The sequence below is a fragment of the Adiantum capillus-veneris genome, chromosome 9 (assembly GCF_014529385.1).
Source record: "Adiantum capillus-veneris isolate H3 chromosome 9, ASM1452938v2, whole genome shotgun sequence".
Lineage (NCBI taxonomy): Eukaryota > Viridiplantae > Streptophyta > Polypodiopsida > Polypodiales > Pteridaceae > Adiantum > Adiantum capillus-veneris.
Window position 1 is genome coordinate 18073583 of NC_140939.1, and position 12731 is coordinate 18086313.

Consider the following 12731-nt stretch of genomic DNA (forward strand, 5'->3'; position numbering starts at 1 on the left):
TGGCACATAACGATCAGGTGGTTTGGAGACACGCTCAGAACGTCTCACCACAACTGATTCTGCCTCTCTAGCCACTATAGGCTGTTCCTGAGCCTGACCATGCTGTCTTGATGTGCTAGCACTAGGTCCATCTTCCCTGAAGACAACTCTTCTGATCTCCTCTGTCTTCTCTGGCTTAGCGTGAAACTTGGCTTCATTGAAATGCACATCATTGCTACGAATAAGCTTTCTGGACTCAGGATCCCAAAGCCGGTAACCCATCTCGCCCGATTCTCCGTAGCCAAGAAATATACACTTCTTGCTCTTTGGTTCTAACTTATTTCTGAACTCCTTAGGAATATGGCTATAAGCTTCACAACCAAAGACTCTGAGATGCTTATACGAAGGTGCCTTGCCTGTCCATAGCATCTCGGCCACTGCACTCTTATCCAGAACCCTACTAGGAGACCTGTTGATCAAATGGACTGCTGTAGCCACTGCTTCCGCCCAAAATCCATCAGGCAACTCAGCATTTGACAACATGCTTCTGACCTTCTCTTGTATGGTCCTATTCATACGTTCTGCAACCCCATTCTGTGAAGGATTATATGGTGCAGTAAGTTCCCGCTTAATCCCTTTTTCTTGACAAAAGTCTTGAAAAGCTTTGGAAACGTACTCTCCACCATTGTCAGTTCTCAAGCACTTCAGCTTCTGACCACTCTGATTCTCCACCAGCTGCAAGAATGTCTTAAAGACCTTGAGCACCTCATCCTTGTGCTTCAAGAAGTAAACCCATACTTTGCGAGAATAGTCATCTATGAATGTACAAAAGTACGCTGCTCCCCCTAGTGACAAACTAGGCATTGGTCCGCATAGGTCACTGTGTACAAGAGCTAACCGTTCGTCCCTACGATTCCTCTTTGATCTGTGCGGTTCCTGTGTTTGCTTACCATAAACACAATGCTCACAAAACTCGAAATCTTGAAATGAAAAGCCAGGCAAATAACCATAATGAGAAAGTATTTCCATTCCTCTTTTTGACATATGTCCCAACCTACGATGCCACAGTGACACACTTGGCTGCTCAATCACATTAATTACATGGTTTTTAACCTCTGAAACATGTAAAGTGTACAGAGTTCCTGACTTGCTGCCATGTGCTACAGTCATCGAACCTTTGGAGATCTTCCAAGCGCTGTTCCCAAAAACTGTCACATAACCCGCATCATCCAACTTCCCTGTACTAATCAAGCTCTTTCGGATTGCTGGAACATGTCTGACATTCTTGAGCCATAAAGAAGAGCCATTCTGAAACTTCAGCTGCACATCTCCCACTCCAAGTATGTCACAAACCTGCTCATTGCCAAGTCTGACATAGTCTTTAGTAGCCACATATGATGTAAACCACTCTTTGTGCGGAGAAACATGTAAAGATGCCCCTGAGTCGATAATCCAATCACTCATAGCATGTCCATCCTCTGCAGTCAAGAAAACAGAATCAAGATTGCTTGTAAGGAAGATGTCACCAGCTGCTATACCAGAATCACTGTCTGAACCAGATCCTGTGACATTCACCTCTTCAATCTTCACTGAACTCTTCTTTTCATCTTGCTCAAAACTCTTTGTTTTGCCTTTTTCTTGTTTCCACTTCGTACAGTCTCGCTTCATGTGACCCTTCTTGCCACAATGGTAGCATTCTATGTCATCCTTTGACTTCGAATCACGAGACTTACTTCGGTTTTGTGCCTTCTTACCCTTCTTCTCTTTAAACTGTTGTCTCCCTCGAACGACCAAAGCACTATTGCCTTTGCCTTTGTCAATGTTCTTCCTGTTCACTTCCTCTGTGAGCAAGCTGCCTTCTACATTGGCACTTGTAAGACCTTCTGGCGCGACAGAATTACTTAACGCTGTACGAAAAGTATCCCAACTGTCTGGCAAAGTGATTAAGAGAAACATAGCCTTCACTGAATCTGGAAAGACTATCTCTTGTGCTGTTAACTGGCTGAAAATTGAGTGAAATTCATTCAGATGATTTGACATGGCTGTCCCTTCCTTCATCTTCAAATCCACCAATTTCTTGAGCCAGTAAATCTGAGAAGCAGCACTTTGTTTCTCGTACATATCACATAGCTTTTGCCATACGCCATACGCTGTAGTCTCTTCTGCTACGTTGAAGTAAACATTTTCTGCCAGTGTCAGCATGATTGTGGAACAAGCTAACTCGTCAAGCTCTTCCCACTCATCTTCAGCCATACCTTCTGGTCTCTCCCCTTTGAGCTTCAGTGGCTTCACTTGTTTTTTCTGCACCAAAACCTGCCAAATCTGCTTCTTCCAGAATGGAAAGTTTGTGCCATCCAGCTTCTTTATGTTGTAAAGAGTCTCACTGTGAGAAGATGCCATATCTGCCAAACTGTTTACTCCTGAGAAAAATCCGGCAGAGTTTCCCCTGTAAACTGGCCTCTGTACACAGTAAACAAGCTATAATCAACAAGCTGAACACCTCTCCTCAGGAACTGTCAGTATTTTTGAAAATTTTTGACAGAGTCTCCCCTGTAAACTGAGCTCTGGGAACCAAAAGATAGCTCAAGAAACAATCATAAATAGCTGACCAATGACAAATCTAAAAAATCCCTGTAATATGCTGTCCTGTAAGCATACACTGTCTCCTCTCTGGGCGATGACAGAACCTGTATCTGTCTCAAGACTGAACCCTGAACAATGCCTCAACGGCCTGACGCATAAGATGCAATCCAGTGTCTACACAAAGCCATACATCCTAAGGGATAAAAGTCGCCGAAGAGGATGCGTGTAGAGGGGAACTCCAGCAACCTAATCCACCTCACACTGGGTAACCCAGCCCCCAGTGCTTGGCTTCAAAAAACCTCACACACGACCCTCTCAGATGGCTCAGCAAACTGCCCAGAACTAGCATACATCCTATAATAGACCAATCACTGTCCTATGACCGCTGCGGCGGTCTGTCTGCTAGCGTGACTCACAACTAGCAGACCCACAATCACAGTACATCAATCTGCAATACATGCCAGTGGTGTCAAGCCGTCGTATGGCCACACCTCCCCTGAAACCTGGCAAACACAAGAAGTAGCAATGCAGACTGCAATATATATATCTGATGATATATATGTGTACCTGGTCTATAGATGATGCTCTGAAGACGAATAAGTGATGTATGTCGATGTCGATATTGATGTCGACCACCTCCTGCTTGCCAATCTACACAAGACGGATTTCTTTGTGGCTGAAATCTATCTTCTGCTGTAGTGCTCAGAACGAAATTCTGAGGGCATAAACGGCTTCGAAAGGGGGGTAAAACCCCAGGTCACCTGATGGAAACGCTCCCGGAACGCCGAGTGTGAATTTTCGAACTCCGGATCCAGAATCTGCCGGAAAAGTGCGCGCGCGCGCGATTGCGCAAATCCGCACTGAACCAAGGCTCTGATACCAATTGAAGTCGCGGAGCGGAGCGTGGGTCGACTCTCTCTCTCACACACACACAGTGAGCTTACACAGTACAGTACGCAGAGAGATCTGTTAGAAGGGTTATCTCCCAAAAATTCTTAGTATTCACAAAGAATATGTTAGTATATACAAAGAGTTAGAGGTAAGTGAGTTAGGCGGGCGGCCGGCCATATCCGCATAAGAGGCCACTTGGGCTTCAATCCCAACAAGGCCGAAGGTTAGAGAGGCTAAGTGTCACTCTAATGAATGAGGCCCTTCTGCAAACCAAGCGAAGGGATTCAGTCGAGCCATCTCCCACCCCATCTTTTAGCGTGTAATCAGAGAAAGACATTTGGTGGTTGGGTGCTATTTAGGTGCCCAAAGAGACCAATGGAGTACTTTCATGGATTTTTGAGAGAACTCCATGGATCACAAAAGTAATACACTCCCAAATTGCAGGTCAGAAGTTGGAGATTGAGGGTTTTGGTAGTTATGATGTGGAGTGGCACTTAGGTGGGGATTTGAAGACCATAAAGTGTTTGCTTGGTTGCAAACAAGGGGCTTCTTCTCTCATGCCTTGTCCATTTTGCACTCGAGGGTACAAACCTAATGGAAAAAAATCACATAAGAGCACTGCAAAGGCCGGATCCATGCTTCCATGGCAAGGGCATGGAGAACAAGGGTTAGATTGTCGTGATGTCGGAGATGAAGGTAGAGAATGGGAAGCGTCTATTCTGAGATGTCCCATGCTCAATGCCCCAGACCGTGATCAAAAGGACCACGCTTGGAATCCAATCTTTCAATTTCCTCTATTGAATGTACATTTTTGTACATTACACGCATTCATGCGCATTTTTGATAGGCTATTGGATCTCCACATTGACTATGCTTTCACGATGAAACCGTTGAAAAAGTCCCAGGAAGCGATCGAAAGAGTGGAGGTACTCTTGAATTCCATTGGCTGTCACGATGGAAATGTGTCTATCGTTGCTGCAAAGAACATAGGGGAGGCCCATGAAATTGCTCAACAAGTGTCAATGAGTGGACAAAAAGCTAGAAACTTTTTGAAGAAAGTTTCCCAAGGAAAGCCAAGTCGATATGATGCTCAAAACAGCTCCAACCAGCAGGCAGGTAACCTTTGGGAGCTTTGGAAGGAGTTATGCAAAGCTACTACCGATAATGATTCAAATGGAGAGCTTGCAAACAAGCGCAAGGAAGTTTGGGAACATTTTGATAAAATGGTCAAGCTTATGGGCCTTAACAGCACAACAGAAGAACAACGCCAATCATTTCAAGAACCCTTGGTGGATTTTACCAAGGTCTTCACCCTTTCTTGGGGTGAAAATAACATCACACATTACATGGTAAGTCATTTTACATGGTGTATTCACTACAAGGGATTGTTTTTATTTAATAATGTGGATATTTTACTCATGTGAACAACATATCTTGTTTGCGCATGGTGCATTTTTTATGCACAAGTATGGATCGCTTGAAATTTTTAGCACTCAAGGCATGGAGAAGTCCCATTATCGAGCAAGGGGAGTGTACTTCAAAAATACTCGACGTAGTGGTGGAATGGTGCAATCCAATTATTTGGAGGAGATGTTCAATTGGTTTTTTCGCACAACATTTGCTCGTAAGCTCACAATGGAGCGTGCGCGACAATCCAAGATTGCTATTGAAGTGCGGAAATGGAGCCGTCAAGAGCATAGCAACAAGTGGCAAATGTCGCAAGGTCCCACCAAGCATGCTGCATGGTGCCGATACAGAGTGCGACAAGGATCAAAGTGGATACTGCGCGAGTCACTAAACGTGAACGCAGGGTCCAACTCTTAGCGACATGTTTATTTGAAAAATAATACTTTTTAAAAAAAAATTAGTGTGAACAGGGCCCTTTTAAATGGGCCCTTATAAATATTGCATGCTCTCATAAACCACTCATTTCTTAAGAACAGGTGAGCTCTTACCAACAAAATGCCGCACACCAAACAAACCGCGAAAGAGCATCCACCTGCCAACAAAAACACCCTCCAAGGATGTGAGAAGCCATCATGGCTTAAAGGCACAAGAAAACGGCCACGAACGCCTGGCCGTTCTAGGAACTCATCTGGTAGTGGACATGGTGGTAGGGCACGAGAGTCATCGAGGACTGTTGAATCTCCACCTCCTCAAGATATAACACCTACAAGGAGAATGAAGCAACGTGCCCAGCGCTGGAGAGAGGAAGAGGGCCAGCAAACAACAGAGTCCGATAGGGAGCAGCCGTCGCACCACCAATCACAAGCAGGACCATCTAGGACTCGGGTGGTCCATACAGACACTGAATCAGAGAGTGAGCCACCATGGCTGCGAGAAAAAATACCGCGCATACACTGGGTGGCCGTTGGGGGGAAGACATTGCCTGGAGGCCAGGGAGCTCTCCCCACACAACAAGATCGGCAGCCAAGGGAAGAGGAAGAATCAGAAGAGGCTGCAGAACCAGCCCCTAAACAGGCGCAAGTCTAAGTTTTTCAAGAAGCCTAAACGCCGCCCGCTAGGAAATGTGCAAGTGCCCCCAAGACAACCGCAGTGGCGCCGAAAAATAGCAAGGGCATTTGCAGAAATCTGCCACTACCAGAAGACGACGGAGCTTTTGATTCGACGCGCCCCCTTTGCTCGCACTGTGAAGGAGGTGCTTCAAAGCTATGGAAATCAATATAGAATGCAAGAAATAGCGCTAGAGGCTATTCAAGAAGCTGCAGAGGCCCACATCATTTCAGTGTTGGAAGATACCAACCTATGCGCCATACATGCAAAGCGAGTGACAATACAGCCAAAAGATATGCAGCTTGCACGTCGATTGCGACGAGACTTCGAGCATTAGCCGAAGTTACCCCTCTTTTTGTATTGCACACCCTTATCTTTGTAATGATTTGACTTTCCAATGACAATATGATCAACAATTGTGTCTACTGTGTCTACTATCTTTGTAATGAAATGACTTTGTAATTTCAAGTTTTGTATGTAATTTCAGTCAATTTCAGTAAATTTGTGCTTTTTAAGTACCCTTGGGGATAGATAAGCCTATAAGGGGCAATAAAAAGCCTAGCCACAAGGGCGTGCAAATGGCCCATCCATCAGTTTTGGATGGGCCATTTGCGCGCCCTTGTGGCCATGCTTTTTTATGCCCCTTGTAGGCTTATCTACCCCCAAGGGTACTTAAAAAGCACAACTTTACTAAAACCTATTGGTTTTGCAACATTATTTTACATGGATCCTTGTGGACACCCTTTTTTGGCCATTTCAAGCTTTGAATTCCCTATAGGATATAAAAAAAAAAAACATATTGTGAAACCAAGTGTCTATGCAACATTAATTTGGATTTTTCAAATGTCCAATGTAATTGGACTTTTTGGTGCAGGGGTGTACTAGGTAGAGCTAAAGCAAGTGATAGTGTGTTGGAAACTTCATTTCATAATTGATTTCACCTTTTCTAGTGTCCTTGAGTGTGAATATATGTTGGAATTGCCATAGAAAGGGTGCATCTAAATTAATGATGCAAAACCAATTCATTTCAATAAATTTGTGCTTTGTAAGTATCCTAGGGGGTAGATAAGCCTAAAAGGGGAAAAATAAAGCCTGGCCACAAGGGCGCGCAAATGGCCCATCCAAAACTGATGGATGGTCCATTTGCGCGCCCTTGTGGCCAGGCTTTTTTTGGCCCTTGGTAGGCTTATCTACCCCCTAGGGAACATAAAATACCTAAATTTACTGAAATTGACTGAAACTACATACATAACTTGAAATTATAAAGTCACTTATCAAAACAATTTTCATATCACCAATTGAAACAATTTTCAAGATTGACAAATCACATTCAAAAGAATTTGCAAGATAGAGAGACAATTTCAAATATTTTTTATTACTTCCAAAACGGTGATTTTACATCATGTATCTGAGGAGTTCATAAATTTTTTGACCATTTCCTGGCGCCTATTTTGCGCGTAAGGCAACTCCCCAGTCAAGAGGGAGTGCGCTATGGCCTTTGGGTCAGTTGCAAGGCACCCAGATCCCTACATGTGGGGGGATAGATACATAATATTTTATGATGTGCTCCTCCATGAACGCAAAAGTCTCGGCAAATGCATCCATGTGAAGGGCAACTGTGGCATCAAGGTCAGGGAGACGAGTAAAAAAGGTGTGGAGGTCCAACTTCCCTTTGTATTTGGTGTCCTCGAGGAAGAGGATGAAGCGTGACAAAGGGGTGGATGTGGCTGCAGATGCAGAGGCTGTGGAAGCATCCATGTCTAGCCTGGGGTGTAGACAGAGAGTGGAGGAGCTCAAGAGTTGCAAAAGTGAAAATAGTGAATGAGTTAGGTGGCCCCCCTTTTATAATGGACCCTTTTTTTAAGACATTAAAAAAAGGCACTTTCACCAAAAAATGATTTCTCATCCCAATGCAAAAAATTATATTCAAAGGCATGATTTGCCGAAGCAAATCATGTTGATTACAGCGGGGATCAGTTTGAAAATTGCAAGAGTTACAAAGTTTTAAGATTGATAGCATAGTTCCATCCATCCTCCAGTCCTCCTCGACCTTTAGTTTGTCTTCCATTCTCTTCCCAATCTGCGGACATTCATTACAATAAGCATCCAATGATCGACAAACCATGATGTATTGAAAATGTGGTGGAAGGATTCTCACCTTGTGACCTTGTAAACGAAATTGTGCTTGTTGAAGGGCCTCAAAACCCATAATAACCAAATGTTCTCGAACATTACTGAGAGTCCAATGCTTGTTCACTTGGACTGCCTCCAAAGCATCATTGGGCATCTTCACTGCAATGTCAAAGCTTGCAATAGCGCCGTCTACACTCTGTAAGGGAGTCCACACTCCAAGCTTGCACATCCAACGATCATAGTGAAATCGTATGTACAAGGAGGTGTGGGATTTCAAATAGTGCATTCCAATACCTGAAGCTCCAACCTTACAACGGTACCGGTCCCCGTTGTGCATACCCTCCACAAAACCCCAGTCCTCTTCTAAAAGCCTTCCTAATTCCTCGTAATGCGTATCTTTACATACAAGCATTGTGGTAGTTTCCACAAATCCAAACTCTTTAAAAATGTGCACAAAACAATGAATAGGCAAACACCAACTCAAGCCCACATACCTAGAAGCTTTAGAGTATTTCAAAGAGTTTTGGACATCTATTATCATCTTTTGCTTGAAAGATGCTACCGACCACAAATCTGGCACCGGCCACTCCATACTTAATAAGGAAGTTACTTTGATGGGTTCAAGCGTTCCAAACGCTTGTGTAGAAGTAGGGACAATATAGGAGTGAGAATAGAAGAAAATCCTTCTTTGAACCAGTTTGGTTAGGCAAAGATGTGGGAACATTATTGCTCCAATATCCGCATGTATAGCATTGAATGTGCCGGAGAGACTATGTAGTGGCTGCTCCTCCACCAACGTGGATGAAAATATGACTATAAATGCATGACAAATCTTAAGTATGAATCCATAATAACATTACACTGTGATTTCACACCTAGCTTTGTATTCTCAAAACATGTACTTACAATGTGTTGGAAATCGAGGTGGTTGTTGCAAATGCATGGTTGACATTGAGAAAACATGTTGCACAATGGCTACGGTCCCCTTGTCTTTGCAGTTCTTGAAGCCAAGGAGCTTTCCTTTTCAATGAAGATCCAAGTTTGCACTATTCCGCACACGATGAGGGACAATAGCAGATGGTTGCATGTATACCCAAGCACCTTTGGTGAACTCTTGTGGCACCCACTCATCATCTACACCTCTAGTGTTGTGGCATGCAAGTGTTGTGACCTCATCCTTTGGCCGCCTTTGTGAAGTAGAGTTGGCCATGGTTGAGCAAAGAAAACTAGGAGGAGGAGAAGGACCTTGCTTGTTGCTACAATGTACAGAGGATAAAGTGATATGAGAAGGTGGATAACCCTTGTGGCAATGGGAGGAGAAGGTGGATAAGCCTTGCTTGGTGTGGCAATGGGAGGAGAAGGTGGATAACCTTTGCTTGGTGTGGCAATGGAAGGTGGTAGGGGAGGAGAGAGGAGCTTCCTTGCTGCAGCAATGGAGATGGTGTAGAGAGAGAGAGAGAGTGTTGGAGTAGAGGATGAGTGTGATGGTTGCAACCAAAGAGGGGTTGGAAAAGGGGGGTTCTAGAGAGAGAAAATCACTTTTTGCCTAAGAACTACTTTTGGGGGAGCTCTGGAAAGAAGATTTTTCAAAAGTTTTTTTTTAAAATTTGAATTTTAGGATTTTTGGGTGCACGTTTTGACGTTTTGAGGTCAAAAAATGCTTTTTTGACCATAAAATAGTTTTAGGGGGGTTTTAAGAAGATGAAATTTGAGTTTTGAAAATTTTGAAAAATTTCAAATTTTTGGGATTTTTTCAAAACCGGATCAAAAAGGAGGGAAGTTGGAGGTTCCATATGGCCCACCCCCCCCCCCCCCCCCCCCCTCCCCACCCTCGTCACTAATTGACACCTCCATTTGGAGGTGGGATCAATGGCTCACGATCATCAGTTGATCATGATTGTTGAATTTCCTACGGAATGCAAAAGATTCCCACTTTCTCGGATCCGTGACTTGAACCCCTACCCTCTCCCCCACGGGATTGACTCTAACCACTAAGCTAACGCGCGCTCGTTGAAAGGTGTGTGTGGGATAAGCTTATAGATCATGGCATCGCTGACAGGTTTACACCTAGTTCACACCAAGTTCGCACTGAGTTCACACCAAATTTGGTGTGGTGTGCAGGCCCTCCCCAGTTCACACCTAGTTCACACCGAGTTCACACCAAATTTGGTGTGGTGCACATATCTCCGAGTTCACGCTTAGTTCACACCTAGTTTAAATGTCGATTGAACGGCCCGGATTGCACCCACCTCGCGACGCCTACTGTGGGCCATTGATCCCACCTCCCTGGGGAGGTGTCATTTAGTGACGAGGCCCCCCCACCCCACCCCACCTTCTCACTAGGTAAGAGCCCATTTAAGAAGTGTAAGACTACTTTGTCCCCCTACATTTTTGAGGGCATAGAGTGTGTCCACCACCCTCTTCTCATTGGCTGGCCTCTAATTAAATTAACCTTAATCCCAAAGGGCCCCTAGAGGGTTCATATTTTTCCTAATGTTAAGAAATCCTTTGATATGATTCCAACTAACAATTTGTGGAGAAGAATGAAATAACTTTAAGTGCCAAGTGAGTTTATGCTTGCAATTTTTTATGTGTCAATTGCACATCAAAATAGGAATTTCAGAAATTTTTGTAAGCACTATTGGGGTTAAACAAGGATGTCTATTGTCACTAACTCTCTTTGGTCTATGCATTGATCAATTGGAACAAATGGTACTTGACTTATGCAAGAAGAAGGCATTGAAGAGGTCACTATTTGCAATGTGGTAATCATGCTTTTGTTATATGTGGATGATGTAGTACTTCTAGCACACACTTTAGACAATCCACAAAATCTGATGGTTGTCCTTGAGAACTTTTGCTTGCATAGTGGGCTGATTGTGAATGAATCCAAAACAAAGGTTATGCTTGTGAAAATCAACCATAAGGAGAAGCCATGTATTATGTACAACAATGAGACACTTGAAGTTTTTGAGAGCTTTAAGTACCTTGGCCTTTGAGGTTTTGACCAATCACAAGTGGCATGAATGTGTTATGCATCATTTGGAAGCTAGGAAGAGAGCATACTCTACATTTGAGAACATGTGTAATGTAGGAAATATCAAATGTTGGCTTCTCAAGAAGTACCTCTTTGACATATTGGTGACACTGGTTCTTCTTTATGAGGTTGAAGTGTGGGGTGGGAGCGTCTCAAAGTCTACTTGGAAAGAGTTTGAGAATGTCCAAAAGCGTTTTCTTACAAACTTTCTCCCAAGTTAAGACACAAACACTATATATGCTCCTACTTCTTGAGTTGGGATCTCTTCTAATTAAGGTTATGGGCATGGAAATATTTGTGGAGTACATGATAAAGATGCGTCAATACCCCTCACATAAGCTTCCTACAATTGCATGAGAAGCAAGCAAAAAGTTCAAAAGACGCATAAAAGCAAGATCTTGAGCACTAGATGGATGCAAGACATAAAGAAGTAGTTTGGTACATGGGATGCATTACACTTTCTACATTATGCCTCAATAGACTCCCAAGTGAATGAAGCTTTTCTACAATGCCAATTGCATTTTGTCTTGGTAGGAATCCAGTGTGTTATGCTTCATACATTACACCACCCATATGGCCCCCAACTACAAAACCATGTTCTTCGCTGAAAGAGAGACCCATACTCACCCTTACATGCTTGAGTCTATCCCCTTGTCAATGATATACACTATCACAGCCAATCAGCTTAGCTCCCACTCCCTTCAATGTGAGACAAGGCATTAGGGAAATGGAGAAGAGTCAAATCAATTGTGAACATTATGCTCATTGCTAGTTCGAGAGTCTGAGTACCACACACTACTAGAGTGCTTAACTTTTGTTCACGTCCAAACTTGCTTCCCTCACATTTTTAGCCATGCCTTAGACCTACACACTTCCTCTCCCTGCCATAATCATCACAATTTTGGAGCATAGAGAATCACTCATTAGCCACACACATACTACATCACATGTAACTTTGGTCCCATAGGTCATATTTGACCTCCAAGGAAAATAATAGAATGTATCTCTCTCTCTCTCTCTCTCTCTCTCTCTCTCTCTCTCACACACACACACACACACACACACACACACACACACACACACACACACACACACACACACACACACACACACACACACACACACACACACACAAACTTGTGCTTCAAAATATGGTTAGTTTTCTTCAAGGTAAGATTTGCAAGAGTTTGCAATTTTTAAGGTGGTCCCATTAGAAGGGGAACGGCTCCTGATTGTTGAGTTCAATATGGTGGAGAAGAGAGAGAGGATAGAATAGGCTCCTCAAGTATACTAAATGGATTTGAAAAACCCAAATCGCTAAGCCTATGTGAGAAGTGGGTGTTGTTGGACATGTGGGAGGTTGGTCCTTAGAATACCATGACAGGCTTCACGTACACATATGCCTGAACAACATCCCGTCTTGACAGGTGCTATTGATCTCATCAAGCCAACTGGATTCTCTCATTGCTTGATATGAAAGTGGTAACCTCTCAACATCTATTAGATCACTTGCCACTTTGCATTAAACTTATAAAAGCCAAAGGAGAAGGTCAACACCCTAAAGGGTCTAAAAAGCTTCTTATCACACAAACGT